The sequence below is a fragment of the Cyprinodon variegatus genome, unplaced genomic scaffold, assembly GCF_000732505.1.
Source record: "Cyprinodon variegatus isolate N-32 unplaced genomic scaffold, C_variegatus-1.0 Scaffold152, whole genome shotgun sequence".
Lineage (NCBI taxonomy): Eukaryota > Metazoa > Chordata > Actinopteri > Cyprinodontiformes > Cyprinodontidae > Cyprinodon > Cyprinodon variegatus.
Window position 1 is genome coordinate 141,132 of NW_015150605.1, and position 17,099 is coordinate 158,230.

A 17,099-nucleotide genomic window follows, 5' to 3' on the forward strand; every position below is an offset into this window, starting at 1 on the left:
ACACATATATATATATATATATATATATATATATATATACTCATACCTAAGGAGAATCTAGAGAAGCCAATTAACGGTCATGTTTTTGGACTGTGGGAGGAAGCCGGAGTACCCAGTGAGAACCCAAACATGCACAGGGAGAATATCCAAACTCTATGCTGAAAAACCCGGGCCAGGAATAGAACCTGAAACTTTCTTGCTGCAAGGAAGCACATACATTCTGCAAAATGTAAAAGTTGCATTGATGTTGACACATTATCATTAAATTCAATTCAATTCAGTTTATTTATATAGCACCAATTCACAACACGTCATCTCAAGGCAGAGACAGAGACAATTCAACCAGATCATACAATCAGCTGGTTCAAAGTTTTCTATCCAAGTAAAAACAGTTGATTGCATCGCCTTATTGACCCGAAGGCAATCCTTCACACTAAAACTGCTTGTAGCAACAGTGGAGAGGAAAACCCCCCCTCCCTCTTAACAAGCAGAAACCTCCGGCAGAACTAGGCTCAGTGAGAACAGCCATCTGCTAAGGCCAACTGGGGTTTAAGGAGACAGAAGCAAACATAGAAAAAGCAACTGTCAAAGGCCAAGCCTCAACATCTGTAAACAAAGTTATTGATGGCAGCAGCGCAACTGATATTTCATTCCAGGTTGGAGTCACAGTCAACTGGAACAGACCAGATGAAGTTACTATGACAGGAAAAAAGCAGGGACAGCATAAATATATGCATGAAACTTAAGAAATACTGCAGAATGGGAGAACACCATAGAATATTGAGTGGTCTCTATGTTCTCCAGCAGTCTAAACAGAAAATAAGAAAAACCCTGATTGCAACATAAATAGGGATGGGCTGGAAAAAATAGTAGAGGATGGATTCAATTCTGTTATAAGACATTCCTCATCCATTCCCTCTTTATTGGATCATAATTTTTTAATTATGCTTCAATCTCTAAATCAGTTTTAAAGTTATTTGCATCTTTATTACTGTGAATACCAGAACTCTAAGAAGTATTCAACTGCTTATGCAGGAATTCTCTTTTCTTTGGTCTATTTCATTCTGTCTTAAGTTTTATTTGGAATAAAAGTAGATTGATTTAGTAATTTTTATAGCTTCACTTTACCAACACAGAGAGAAAATTAGAAAAAGAACCCATTTTCTGTGCATGGAACTATACATTGTTTTACAACAGTATTTTTTACAACACAGGATTTTACAATAAACTATAACATGTCTTAATTTATTTATTATCTTTAACCCTTGTGTCTTTGTCATGTTTCTTGTCCCTTGTTTTTGTTTGTTTTTTTGCCTCTAGATGGCCCCAGTCAGCTCTGATCTTATTTCCTGCTCTCTCTGTTACCAGAAGTTATTCATTACTCATCACACACCTGCATCTACTTACTGATGAGTTGCAGATTCTTAGATGATGTTATGTCCTTGCTCTTCTCTGAATCTATGAAACGTCTGTAGATCTTAATTTTGAGCCCAGTTCTAGATTGTATTCTTAATTTTTCAATAGTTTCACCTCTCTATTTTCCTTTTGTACCTTTAACTCTTCAGCTTGCATCCTTATTTTCATATTAACAGCAGAGAGGTAGCCCCAGTGTGAGACCTGTTATTTATTGGGTATACAACTAAACCGTGTGTTGTTGTGCAGAGGCCTGCAATGGTGCACTGCTACGGCCCTTGAGCTGTTCTTAGTATTGCTACCGTTACTCAGTGAAGTCACTCCAGCACAAGAAGTCAAACAGTGAATCTGCACGTTTATCTCCAGATCAGGGAGCGTGGCCATGTGCCACAGATAATGCTTTCTTCAATCCCTCCTTATCCTGCAGCTCAACCTTTCACCTAAAGAGGAGGATCTTCACTTTCACTCCCTGCAGGTAGAAATGCAGCTTTTCTTTCCCACACAAAGATTTTAATGGTATAAAGTCCAACTGATGGATGTTCTTCTGTCTGACATCAACATGATGAGGAAGGTTTTTGTGGTTGGACACACTGGTGGATTTTCTGTGCAGACAACTCAACACAACCCCACCTCTAAATCAAGTAAGTGGCATATTTGGTCTATTTATGAACCATTTTAAAATCAGTTATTTATTTATTTACCTCTAATTTGCTAGGTAAGTTATTTAGAAAGTTTCTGCTGCTATGCTGTCCTAATGCTGACCTTTCTCTCTGACATCTTCAAAGGACAAAACATCACTTCCTGTTTTCCTCTGGAGTCATGTTGACCTTTTTAAAATTCTGGCATGTTTTTTGTGTCCTAACATCTCCATTAGAAGGTTGAACATCTTACTTTGTTCCTTGACTGCATCCAATTAGTGTTTAACCCTACTTGGCATAAACGGACTAGTACCACCATAAAATAAAACACTTTGATTTTAAGGCTTTTAATAATTTAAATCTACATGTGTGCATCAGTACATTAAAATTTAAAGATACAAGCTTAGTTACTCCATGGCCAAAATCATAGTTCTGTCATGGCTTTGCCATGAGCAAAGGGCAGAAATAAGAGATCTTTTGTCCAACTCTAATAAAAAAAACGACAACTAAATTAGCTTAGCTAAGCAGCTTACAGCTAAAATAAAGCAATATGGTAAACATTTATCAACTTATGCTGGAAGATTCTCAGTCATCCAGGTCACAGCCATTCCAAAAAGTTAAAAAACAATCCACTGGACTTTGTTTCCAAGTTTGAAGACGTTTCACTTCCCATCCATGAAGCTTTTTCAAATAAAAATGAAATTTTGAACTGAAAAAAAAAAAACCTTAAAACTTTTTTTAACTAATTTAAAATACAAAACAAAAACATTTAAATTTCTTTAGAGTAATAACCAGTACATAATAATAGAAAAAAGAAAATATTACCATGTATATTTAGCAGAAAATGGTTGTGCTTTTTTTCACTGAAGCTCCTTTTATGATTAATATTGAAAAAAGGTGCAGTTACAGAACATTCCTAAGGCTTTGAAAAAATGCCTCTTATTTATACTGTATGATAATTGCAAATATTCATAAAAAATTAAGTAACAAATGAAAATGTTTAATTATTAAGCAGTAACTCTAAAAGCTGTCAACTAAATTCACTATGCACCACTGAATTAATGACAGCAGCTGTCACTAGTGCAATATAATAATACTTCAGAGATGTTTTATAATAATGTGCTTTACCCCTTGATTCTAATCAGAGATGTAAAACTAATTTGTAAATTTTAGTCGCGATACGTATTACTAGCAGCTAAATGTATCCACATATTAATGTTTTACATGGAATATTAAAACTTGAAACACTAAACTACATAAGACAACTTCTGCAAAGGATACTAAAAAGCTTCATCTGTGAGAAATCACAAAAAGCACTATCTGTTAATGTACAGCACACGAAAATAAATTGAAATAAGTGTTCACCCTTAGTTTGTGATTGTGCACAGCATGCAAAACAGGTGCTCTTTGGCCGAGGCATCAGGTTTCTTAAACAGTTGTGAGAAGTTGAAATTGAACAAAAGGTGGGAATTAAACCTCTGTAGTGTTTCTTGGTGCATCACACTAATTTGCTAATGCAAAAGGAATGTAGATACTTTTATCCACTCCTCCTTTTAATTTTATTCTGAATGGAGTCTTTCACTGGGCCTCTGCATAATATAGGGTTGCTGTGGCAACAGCCACCCTGCTTAAAAAGAAAGGAGCTTGTGTGAAAGCCACTGTTACAACTGGCCATCATGTGCGTTTAAGCATCCTGGTGTTTTTTTTACAGATGCTGCTGGAATGAATTAGCTTGATAACTTCCAAAATAATGTAATTGTTTTATCTGCTTTTTTATATGGTAACTATTAAGAACAAATATCTTTTGAAGAAACCTTTATTGATCTAAATGAAATCAAATCATTCAGATGGATTGAAAAGTTAAAGGTTTTCCATCTCATAAAACCAAGCTGATTCCATCCAGTCAGTAACTAGAAGAATTTACTCTTCTTTGCAGCTACTTTCTATACGGGGTGTGCAAGTAGCAACAGGGGAAAAAAACTCCTTTAAAAAATAAAGAAATAAAAAAACCTCCAGCAGAATCAGGCTCGGTGTGAAAGGCCTTTTGTCAGAACCAATATGGGGTTGAAGCAAGCTGAGGAGACACATGTCATGTTCCCATTGCAAAAGTGCACAAAACTAGGTCTATATTCTACTCGGTTCAAAAATGTAAATGTTCACAATTTTTGTATTCTCATAAAAAAAAATACAATGAAAATTGCACATGAAATCTAAGAATTTCTAAAAAAAAATTTTATTGAAACACCTGAGTTTTGTCAAATGATATATTTCTATTTAGACATATTTTTTTTTTATAACTACAATTTGATGGTTGACGAAAAGGCAGCTACAGATGAACTCATCCAGGAATTCTTCCTTTCCAAAAAAAAAGTAAATGGTTAGTTGCAGTATTGGCTTCATTTTGGTGAAAACAGCTAGGCAGATGAATTAGCCAGGATTCAAAATTAGAAAATTGAAGGGAGCAAAACATTAGCTGCAATAAAACTTCTGCCGATAGTTTTGTCTAGAAAAGAGACACAGTTTACCGCTAAAAGAGCGGACCAATGAGATCATCTACTATTATGTTACCAAGATGACTTATACTGTATGCTTTAAATACTTAAAATGTTCCATGTACATTATCTATGTTGAATATTCCATAAGTTCACCTTTACTTTATACCAATGAAGGCGTTTAAGCCATGCAACCCACCCTCAAACCAAATAAATCGATCTTTAGCTCCCATTCTCTGTTCATAGCTCCTCTTCCTTTAGCTTTGGTTTGGTTAACAGTAAGAACACTATCCAGGGTAGGACAGGAACTCCTGAGTGCACAAGGTACAAGAAACATAAAGGCTTATTTTGAAGTTCCATGAGGTGAGTTGTGCCAATGCATCTTTTCACAGAGGATTTGGGGAATCTTCTTCTGTAGTTCCTAAACATCAGATAGGAATGTAAGGAGGTCCCTATGCTAAATGACTATTGATTGGAAGTGTGCAGCTTCCTATCCATTAGCAATTTTTTTTTTTTTTTTTTTTTTTTTATAAATTCCTCTTTCTGGCTTTTTTGTAACCCATTAATGATTGATAGTATACACTTTACTGTATTTGTGTTTGATTTATGTGTTGTTGTGTGAATGTTAATCTTTCCCAAATTATTTGGTCATGCACCTCAGGTGCAAGTCCTTGGTCCAGCTATTTCACCATGATGTTTTTTTTATTTGCTTTTTACTAAAACTAATTTCTGCATTATTTGAGGGTTCAGGAAAACCATCTGATCTACTAGATTTTTGTAGACCGAAACCTGACTTTATTTGTTAATTTGGTCCGGTTTGCTTTCACATCGTAGTCAAATTTTGGTAAATACCTTAATACCTTTAGAGTGCTTAAATATAGTTTAGATATTGCTCACTATTTCCTTCCAAATATGATATCATAGGCAGATATATCACATTATGTAACTGATTTTTATTATCTTGGAACATTGAACAATAGCATCATATCCAAGTCCAGAAATATTGGTATGATTTCATTGTATGAACTCTAAACTGAACCTCCTGGCTCCTGTTTTTTTTTTCTGCATGACAGCAATTAAAGTTAAATAATTTATTTTCTTGGCTATTTTTATGTGTAGGCTATGTAATATTAACAAATGTTCTCCCAGTTGGCATTCCCACCCTCCAATGGGCTGGATGAGGCAGGGCTGTATGTGGCTGAGAGCCTTCCCTTTGATAGTCGGCAGGTCCCTTTAATAAGTGAAGTGGAAGTAAGCTGAGGCAGCTCTCAGTCAGAGACCAGTGTGTGTCTGCAGAGCAGGGGACAGGCTGAGGTCGGTGAATAGAGCAGGGAGAAAAGAGAAAAACCCCGCTCCATATGCAATATTGGAGCTTATCAGTAACCCTGACAGCATTAAGGTGAGTGTAAATATCAGTGGAACTAAATATATTTTTTGCTGCTTATCCTTTTTCTCAGGTCTTGGATAAATTGCTTTAGAGTGATGGCATGGTTTGGCAAATTCTGCATTAAGTCGGAGTGTAACCCCTTTTTGCACTGTTTAGAAAGACTAACTTTGGTTGATGAGGGAGAAGCTGAGACCCAAATCTTTTGGGGCTTTTTGTTGTTTGGTTTTATGTGGGATATTTTCTGTAAACTGAACTTAAACATTGGAAATTTTTATTCTGACACCAATATGCATAATGCAACTGAAGGAAATCGGTGGTCAGCTAAAAAAAAAAAAAAGTGTTAGCTGGAGATATTTGTTCTTTGGTTTAATTAATCAGAGTTCCAAAAATAATTTTCAACACTGAGAGCTGCAATCAAAATCTGAAAATCATACAGGAAGGTGGTCCTGCACGGACACAAGAACTCATGTGATGGAGAGTATTTCAAAGGATTTATTTATATATTGACACAAGAACTTTTCATCTAACTTGAGAATGAAAATCATCCACAGAATTTTTAACACCCAAGTTTTCCTTGACAGGAATTACAAATTGTCAAACATTCAACCTATCCTCGAGGTTGAGTATTTTTTTAATGTCACTGTTAAATATCTTCGACAGCGATCTATTCAGAGTCACTCTATTTAGATGTTTCATCATACAGTAAAGTATCAATAAGTCTCCACTGCTGTAGATTTCCATGCTGCAGTGGCAGCAGAGGATCTATGGGAGCAGGAAGCAGTCGCTGAGATGACTCAGTGCTCCAGAATGATGTAATGTGTTCTTTTTACTCCACTGATAAATACAGTAGGTTTTTAGACCTGCCACTATGCAATACATGTGATAAATTCAAGCAGCTGTGGAAAGTCAACAACACCATCTTGTTTTTAGATAAAACTGTGCAAATGTTCCAAATCACCCACATTTTAACATTGATCAAGGTTATCATCCACTCAGTTTAAAGATACCTACCGTCTTGGTTCCAAAATGTAAGGAAATGAGACAAGAACATCCATACAGTGTTCAATACTTTTGGGTCTTCTCACAGAGTATGGCAATTAGATGATCACAGGCTAAACCAATTTGCAAAGAGTGACAAATTTTAAAATTAGAAAGGCTTTTGCCAGGATTTCAGAGATGAGTATTTAGGTAATATGGTACAGAGCGCTTTATAAATACATTTTACCTGCTCACTTGCAAACTGTCACATTGAAAACTAAAATGCCTTTCCAAAATTGGTTCCCCTTGAACTGTTTTAAATACTTCAAATGATTTTGTTAGGGCTTTATGTGGCAGAAAAAAACATTAAGCAGTTGTGGATGCAGTGTTTCCATGAATCCGTATTCAGTCCATCTAAATTAATGGCATATAGATCTATTATTGCTGCAGTTACTGTAGCTGACTTTTGCAGTCAACCTCAACCACCTCAAAGTAAATCTTTGTCTGTTTTTAGGAAAAATAGCTAAAATTAAATTAGTTTTGCTGGAGAGGTTTTGTGAATATAAATTCTTGCGCGTTACCACTCATAAGGATTTACATCTGGAATATAACTAGACCATTTTTGCGCCTTAAATATGTTTTAATTCCATCCATTCTGTTGTAGCTATAGTTGCATGTTTAGGGTTGTTTTACTGGAAGCTGAACCTCCCTAGAGTGAAGTTGGTCTCTTAACAGTTTTTTACTAAATAGATCCCTTTTTGGAGCTCCATCACTGTAGTCCAACATTGGTCTCCACTGTAGAAAACCATCTTCAATGCAGGGGTCATTTCTCATTGAATGCTAGTGAAGCTAAACTCCTGTGTAATTTTCGTAAAAATTATTGATAAAATACAGTATGCATTGTCAAACTTCATAAATGCGATCATTAAACTGCATTAAATATGAGCTAAAATGTGCCTAATTTCATGAGTATGTTGGCAATTCATCAGCTGTTTATTTGACCTCCCCTCTGCTCTACAGCAGCAGGATGCTGCTGGTCAGCCTCTATGAGAAATCCCTGTTGAGGTTTGAGCAAGAAAGTAAAGCCCTGATTGGATAACACAACAAAATATGTCACTTCCAGGGAGGCAACACCTCTTAGGGGTCTATGGAGCAAATACCTAAAATGCACAATTTAATCTCAATTCTTTGAGCCCTCACATGTTTATTCACCCCTCAAATGCACTTACTATTGTTTAAAAAAAAAAAATCTACTTCCTTTTCTTATCATGCACTAGAAATTACAGTAAAATTAATCTCTTCTATAAATATTGTGTGTATATATATTTTCCTGTATCTTAAGTGTATATATATTTTTCCAATAAAAAAAAGAAAAGGAAAAAAAAGGGTCTATGGAGTAGGGGTGGGTCGTGAAGCTGGCTGCTTAATGCATACTTAAGGATTTTTGACTAACAGTGGCCAGAAACCAAGGAGGTTTTCTTCATTAGTCGAGAAGGAAAAATGATTATTAAGTCATCTTGTGCTGAACTCTGGTTTTGGTTTCTGGAGTTTATTTCTGAGCGCTTCACAAACGGCTATTTTCCCTGATGGGTTTTATGTGTCTCAACATTTGTTAATACAATATGTGGCATTTGGATTTGATTAACACCACTAAGTCTCCCCTGTTTCAGAGAGCAGCAGCTGCCATTGCTACACGGCACTATCCTGCCACCACTGAACCTAACAGAAATGCAGACGGGTGAGGGCAAAAGAGAGGGCTGGTTTTTATTTATGAGGTCCAGAGTAAAGAAGTACTGAAAAACTAAATGCATAATATCATTTTTTGTTTGATTGTAAGCCTTTTAATTTTTTTATGCTACTTAATGTTGATGAAGTATGAAATGTGAGGAGAAATGTTAATACTTTAAGGCAACTCAAAGTTTCCATAAAGCTATCCCTGGCAATGCTCTTGGATGCTAGTTTTCTTTCCATAGCCTGTTCAGTAGGGGTTGGTACTGAAGGTGGTAGCCATGAGGGCTGATTAGATCTGATTTGTTGGACTGTGACCTCTCAGGATGAGTAAACCCACCACTGTGAATTCTGCTGGTGATGTTCCATAGCAGGATGCAGTAAAGCTTGATTAACATTGGACATCAGCCAACTTTGTGGTTCAAATTGATGGAAGTCTGACTGATGGTTTAGTAAACACATTTTTCATGTTGCAGCTTGATTATAAAACTTTATTCATTTTTAAGTTATAAAAAATAAAAAAAAAATTAAAAAAAAGACATGATGGAAATGACTGTGTGAAAATTTTAAGCACCAAAATCTTTTGGTTCTATTTAATGGCAATTAGATCAATCTATTTAAACTTGATTACTTATGCAAAAAGAAGCTTGGAAACAAGTGCTTCTTCAGAATATGCCTCTATTTACCCATGTTGATAAATCTAATTTTCATTTTTCTGTTCCTGTAAGAGGATGTTTGTTCTGTTGTGAGCAATCAAGTTGAGTAGGCATAGGGCTGAATTAGGGAGATGGATGGATTTGTTTCTATAATTTTTATGTCTCCTGAAGCCTGCCTGTAACATTACAGCTTTCAAGAAATGGTGAACTATCAGGGGAAATACAGACATGTGGATGCCTTTCAAAATATATGGATGGATGTGCAATACTGTAGTTTCTTGTTTTGAAGAAGCTAATTTCCTCCTGAAAAAAATGGAAAAACTTGTAAACAAACATGTAAACAACAAGAGAAAGGCTGCTGCCTTGGCAGCTGCATTTGCACAGGATGTACATTTTTTATTTTTTTTTAAAGTGCATTTGAGGTCTTTGGTTGAAGGCTGGGTTAAGGCAAATCAGTTATGCCCTCTAACAACTATAAGATTGAGTGATTAAATCTAAAATGTGTTCAGGCTTTGGTCCGGATCCTTTGATTTATTTTCTTTTCGTCAGTTGTGTACTATCTTTGCATTAATATTTTCCAACAGCTCTGAAGCTCAGAAAACTTACTATGGTGTTATTTTAAGATTTCTTATCTTAATGATGGCACATTTTATTTCCCAAGTTCAAGCAGGGATATCTTTCAACTAAGATATCATGAGGCTTAATGGTATTTTACCACAAAACAGGCTTTTACAGGAAGGACACCACACTTGCACGACACTCAGTTTTGACATTTTGACTGCTATCGAGGAGTCTGTCCATTCTGTCAGCTCGCACTCCTTTAGTTGCATTAAATCGATAGGCTTTTTGTGGGCATAAATGGAATCGGATGATTTACCGGTAGCTTATTTATCCTGAATGGTGAACAGATTTGTTTTTTTTGTTTTTTTTGCTTTTTTGAATTGTAATGGCTTGCTACTCTCATTTTTGCCATTTGGAGTTTGTGATGTTAGTTCAGATTCTTCTTGCTGGGCATCTTCTAAATAGTTCCTTATTGTTTTTTTAGTACGTTTTGTCTTTACTTTCTTTAGCCTATATTTCTGTATTGTTGTCCAGGTTCTCTTAATTTCATTTTATCCTGTTTGTGAACATTCTGGTCCTCAAATAAGTTATGTGTCCCTTGTCGTTAAGGTGCAGTGTTCACATTTTGGACAAAGAAGACAGTTTGTTTGAAAGGGGTGTGAAGGAAGCTATTGATGGTAAGAAAGAAAAAACAACCTTAAACAGAGGGGGTGGAGTCAGGTTTCAGCGTCCAAAAACCTACAATGCAGTGATATAGTTGATTCCTTCCCGCTATCATTTCAACCCCTCCACCGCTGTTTCCTTGTGTTCCAGTTTCTATTATTTCATTATTTTCTCTTAACTTGCCATGCTGCTTCCAAATGTTGTCCTACACTGACCAGGTCCCCTGGCCATGACAGAAACTTGTAAATGTACTACACCACAGCTATTAGCGTTGTTGTTGCTGCTAAAAGCTCATTTTCAACATGCGTGGCTTTACTGAGTGGTCATGGTGACTTCTCAGGGCTCAGGATTTAGATGGAGGACTTGGCACTAGCAGAACATTTAGCCAGTTTCCCATGTAATAATGTTTGCTGCTGAATACACACATTTATTGTCTCACAATTGTGGCACCAGATATAGCAATATTAATTGCCAAAGAGTGTTTCAGTAAATAAAAACAAATGGCCTACATGCATTTCTTTAGTTTTGTGCTATTTATGTTGTAATGTTTCTTTGATTTCTGAATACCTTTTTTCTTAAAACGGAGCAGTCAAGTGTTTATATGTAAAACGAGAAAAGGATTTAGCTTGATGCCACATTAGTCAAAGGTCGTTTTGCAGGACAAAAATCACTCTGGTTGCGTGTTTGTATTAGTGGTTTGGTCAGTCAGCGAGACAGAAATGCACCAACCAGCACAATCCTGCCCAAAGAACACATAGGGAAAATAAATCAGACATGCTCAGGGATTTTATTTTATTTTTTTAGAAAGCCATCTACTGCGACAGCTACTGACTTACCTCTGATTCCTGTGTGAAATTAGTTTGTATGACAGTAGGTGTCCAGTTATTGCTGGACTGGAATGTCCTCCAGTTCTGCAAGACGTGATATTGTTAAAGCAAAAAAATCATTCAGTTTTGATATCTGACCATTTGGATTGCAAGATGTCACACTTCGACATGTAGTAAGTCATGTACCATTCTTTTAGTATTATAGTCTGTGCCAGGATGTGTATCTCTAGCTGTTCATTTGACTTGAGGGAAGCTAATTCAAAAATATGGATCATCATTTGAGAATTGATGTTACCTGGCAGAAATGGAAAATGCATAAAGCAGCATGCAGGGTTGTATGTCTGTATTGTAGGATGTTCAGTCTTTCTCTCCTTTTGCATGTGGTTATATCTCTCAGACTTTTGCCCTGTCTGTGCTAACCAGATTAAAGCCCTGCCTCCTCTGTCTCTCACTCTTTTCACATTGGTCCTTTCACTGGAACACCACCACAGGACCCTCCCCCCCTCTGTCTCTGTTCTCCCAGTGGCTGTCAGTCAGTTTGGATTATTGTAACCTCTCAGGCCTCTCACATGTGCTCCCTCTGTTCCCCCTGCTGTGCACATTACAGCATATCAGCCATGACCAGGATTAGGTGACAGAGAGCAGTGCTCTGTCTGTTTCTCCTTCTGAGAAAAGAGAGGACGGGAGGAAAGAAGGCAGCCATGGAGTTAAAGTAAGTGGGGGACTGCTATTTTTAACTTGGGAAAGGAGGAAAAGGGAATTAAAAGCCTTTGGATTAAACGAAGGGAGGGTCTACAACAAGGATGATGAATATGTGGTAAATCTTTGCCTGATGTTGGTTTGGCTCCTAAAAGAAGAAAATATAAAAGAAATGCCTCTGTGATTAAATGTCACTGGGTTAATGCTTGAGAGGAGTTCCAGCTGCAGATTGAATGGCCTCAGGTACTCTGATGGTGGATCCCATGTTCATGCACACATCACCTCTCATTTTCTTTTATCATTCCTTCTGGTAAAAGGCAGGTGCAACAAGAAAAAGGAGCCTTTGGGCAGGTCATCAAATGCTATTAAATCAATGAAATGAGGTAGTGTTCAGAATAAACTGCATATAATAATGATTCAAGTGCTGTACAGAAAGCAGATAAAAAGTAAGCCTAGTGAAATGATTTTACCTGCATAAAGAATGTGAGTGGTAAACATGCATACGTTTCACCTCTGCAGTCAGTCGACACATCAACTCCAGACTTTAGCTTTTGGTCACAGACTGAGCAAAGCAATTGAAGTAGCTTGAAACCTACTGGTTTTTTTTTGTTGCCTCTGTTTGGAAAGCACAGTTTGCTTGGACAATAAGCTGCCATATTTCCAACTTCAGAGAATATAGGTTGACAGATGTGCTGCATGGACGGTTTCTAGTTTCTTTACAGCTGCAAAACTGTGCTGTTCAGTTTGAGTTCAGTTGTCATGCATACACTCTGACACGGCGATACAGAGCTTTGTCTTATCTTCTGCACGCAGAGTCCAAGGTTGGCAGATATATTGCCTGGTTGACTGACTCAGGGTTTCCACTTTGCAGTTGGCCGCCTTGCCCATATTTCTTTGAACAGAGTATGAACAGTTTCAATAGAGAAACCTTAAAATGTTAAAATAAGATAAAAAAAACAACAACATAGAATTCCCCTTAATAGTAGCAAAGATCTTGCAGATTATCCAACTTTTAAAGCCATTACATCGACCCAAACTCTCACTTTTAAACATGGATGATCATTGTTTCATCTTTTGTCTGCTGACAGATGGGTGGTTACAGGGTTGGAGGCGATATTAAGACGTGTTCTGCTGCTCTAATCTCTAACATCCAGTCACCAATGAAATTTTAAAATTAATCTGATAATTTTGTTGTAATGTATGGCTTCAGCATATATTGCACTTCGAGCCTTTATTTGGCTGAAAAGGGTGGTTTGAAATGCTGTTTTGAGAGACTAACTGAAGCAGTAGAAAATCTGGTTAAAGGTTTGATGTTGAATCCGTGTGCTCAGTTGCTTGAGGTGTTTTTTGAAAAATCTACAAAACTGCTAAGCTAATAGTCATGTCTAAATGTTTGGTATCAGTGGTTGACACCCAAGTGCTACCTCTTTCCTAAATCACCCAATGGACACATTGTGCTTGGTCAGTCTAAAACAAAAAGGCCTTTACAGTATTGTCCCTCAGTGGGAAAAATTCAAGTCAAACATCAGTTAAAATAAATAGACCAAAGATGCACACCAAAACATAAAAAAGGCCCAGAAAACACATCAGATTGTTGCTGTTAATATTTGAAAGATTTCACTACTTCAGTGCTAGAATCTAATTACGGTACATCCCAAATCTCTTTGGCGTGAACAGTTCCATCAGTGAGTAATAATAGATAACGGCATCATTCACTTTCCACTTCATCATCTTTTTTAGAAATGAGATTCACAGCTTTATTCCTTTCGTTGTTTTTATTTTTGTTGTCTTGTGACCTGGAAATATTTTATAAATTTTTAACTTGAGTCTTTTATCGGTTTATTGGCACTTAATAAATATGTCTTGGAGTGTCTGCTGGGTACAGTGTCACAGTGGGACATTACTGTGGCATGCACGTTGCTCTATAGAGCAGCAGGTAGCCAATTGGAATTTTGTAAGGATTTAAATGTTTAAATTAGGGAAAAATGCCTTTTTTATTGTTTCAGAATCCAATATTCTCATCATGATATTTTAACTTGAGCCTTACTCAAGTTAAAATGAGCCCTTTGTTTATATTTTCTATGATAATCTGAGGTTCTTGTAAACGAACAGCTGTTAACTGTCAGTCATTAGCTGCGTTTTCAGCTCTCCTGACAATAAATTTGCCCAAAATTGCAAAAGGGAACAGTCTCACTTCACAAAATATAATAATCCATTAAATGATGTGCAGGTGGAGGGGAATTGCTGGTACTCAGTTCTTTAAAGCAAACACTGATGCTGTGATAAATGGCAGGAACGGAACGAGAAGCTACTTTTTAGAAAAATCTACAATTCAGTCTGACTGTGCGGAGCTGTTGTTTATTCTGTGACACAATGTGTTGTGTGGTCAGGAAAAAAAAAGAGAGAGATGTTTAAAAACAGCTGAGGTCAGTGCTCTAGAAAGAGCTGTGAGAGACCAACAGAGAGAACTATACCAACATGGAGAAACTCTGAGAGGTAATAAAAATGGTTCACAGCTTATGATGTGAATCCATAAAGGAAGCAGTGAAATCAAGTGCTGTATTTACATACTTATGGTTAGAATGTTGCACTGAGTGATTTCAGGTTTGTGTGCATGCAGGTTCTAGAACTTTATGTAAACTAATAAATTTTTTTGTCTTGCTTTTACTCTGTCTTCATAGAATCTACTTTAATGCTCGTTTTTCACGTATCAGCAGTTCATTTATCTCATTGTGCCTTTTTTGTGCTCAGAGTATTTAACAGCTTCAGAAAACCTAAACTTTTCAATTTTGGGGTAAATCAAACTGGAAAATGGACAACAGCTGAATTTCTTGGAACCTGATGTAATATTTGAGTCTGATCCAATCCTGATGTCATTGCTGGATGATATTTCAGGCTGAGGACACTGATCCATGTTGTAGTTTTATTTTGGCTGATTTTACTATGGAGGTAAATTATATTTTAAAAGACATTTAATAGACTTTTTAACATAAAAAAAAAAAAATCATTATCAGGTAGGGAGCTCTACCACAGAATCGTTTGCTCCATTTTAGGATTTTGGGTAGATTTTGGCATTAAGAGCAGAAGATAACAAGATGGGAACACTCTTTAGGGTGAAAAAAGGACGCGTCTTAGCTATTCTGAACATCATTACAGGACAGAAACACACATGGATGAAGCTTTTTAAAAATTGGGACTAAAGCCTTCTGGAAAAGAACTACAAAAAACCAGTTACCTAAATGTGAAATGATGAAGTTCTTCATTATAAAACACCACACATATAAAGGGGTGCAGGTTCTTGTGTGTCATACAGATTAAACTTGAAGGAAAAAATGCAGTTCTGGTAGGCTGCCATGCAAAGGTTTGTGGGAAATGTGTAGTTCCTAAGAGGTGAACTGGAAAATCTGGAGATTACTATTCTAAATAAACTATTAACTTGCGAGCACTTTTTGGACAGCACTTTGGCGCAAGTGTCCTTCATGATTTTCCCGACTGTATCCACCTCGGACCTTCACAGAGGAGCAACAACCAGCTTCGGCAGCAGGAAGACTGGATTAGAGAAAGTTACTTTATTTTAAAGTTATGCTTTCAACTGCTGCCATAAAATATACTATATTGCCAGAAGTATCTATCTAGAACTGAAATCGTATATCAGTTCTTACTTGCACTCACTTCCTGTATCTCAGAGAAAGGACCATATAGACTGACAGAGGTTTTATGTCAGTTTAGAAATCACTCAAATGCTTCGCCCCAAATTTCCAAAGTGCTAAAGGAATTATAAAGTGTTATGTCAATAACTTGAACTGTAGGCAAACAACCATGACAACCTTTTAGAAAATGTTTTCAACTCCAAGGAGAACGCTGTTGTTCCCAAAATGTGTATTATTTTCTTTAGATTTTATTGAAAAACAAGGAAACAGTCATTTACTGCCTACCTTACTGGGACTTGTTTATAGTTCATATCATTTTGTTTTATGGTAATTAATTTCTATAGTAAGTAATTCTATCCATTGCTTGTTTTGGTCTTTACATTAACGTCACTGTTATGTTTTCAGGCTGCTTGACCTGTATTGTCTTGTTTTGCATTATTCCTGAGTAAGGTCACCTCATTGAGAGAAGGCAGAGATGAGATCAATGAACACAACTGTGGGGATGTCACAGAATAAAACCCATTACAAAAAGTAAAATAATGCCAACTATATACAGTATAAGGAAGAATTTCTTGTTTCATAAAATCCAGCCTGACAAACCAGATGAAGAAAAATAATGGCTTTATAAGCCTTTCATACTTTGCAGCTTTATTTTCACGTGTTTTTTCCCCTGAGAATGACCACAGATGCAAAAGAATGAACTAGAAGTAACCAGGGATCTTTTTAATTCAGTGGATTTAGCAGGACTGCTTGCATAACATTTAAAAGACTTAAAAATTTAGAAAGATAAGCAACATTTGAGCAGGATGCAGATCTAAAGCTATAATCCATAACCTGCGTGATTTTACACAAGATTAGATGCTTCTATGTTTTATAGAGCAGTGTGGTCGCTCCTTTATCCTGACCAAGCTGGGTTATGTTATTGGTGTCAGTTTGATTCCACGTTGATAGATTCATGGCTTGATTTGAATATGGGAAATCAGTAAAGACTATTTAATGAAAGCAGAAGTGTGTAAACCATCACTATAGACAAGCAGTGCTAACGGTAAGGCGGGAGGTAGGAAAAGGGCATGTATGTGTCCTATCATAGCTTATTTTGCATCAGGACCTTGCACTGTTCCTATATGAGATCAAGGAGCTTTAAGGGATCCTAAAGTCTATTGAACGGCATCATTTTTAGGCAAAGTGCACCGTATGCAATTTACCAAAATACACCATTTCTTCACATGCACTCTGTGACACATGCTAATCTACACACCTTTTGGCTTTTATAATGGAGAGTGTCAGCTTTTGCTGTATTTGTGTAACTTGCATTTTGTAGTTCTTTCCTTTGGAGGGCAGAAGCCCCAATTTACCATCCATCCATCGGGATAGCCAGAAGGGCCAAGACTGTCCAGAAATGGCACG

At 36.6% G+C, this 17,099-nt stretch overlaps 1 protein-coding gene across 2 annotated transcripts in view; it reads left to right on the forward strand.

The window, feature by feature from the left end:
- Positions 1 to 5,829: 5,829 nt before the first annotated feature.
- Positions 5,830 to 17,099, forward strand: part of trim2 (tripartite motif containing 2) — a 26,601-nt gene continuing 15,331 nt past the window's right edge. Inside the window, exon 1 of one of the 2 annotated variants that reach the window (XM_015377328.1) lies at positions 5,830 to 5,942. The gene's annotated coding sequence lies outside the window, so the exon portion shown is untranslated. Of the gene's footprint in view, positions 5,943 to 11,918; positions 12,056 to 17,099 lie in introns of those variants that run through there. The other variant, XM_015377327.1, reaches the window with a different exon arrangement.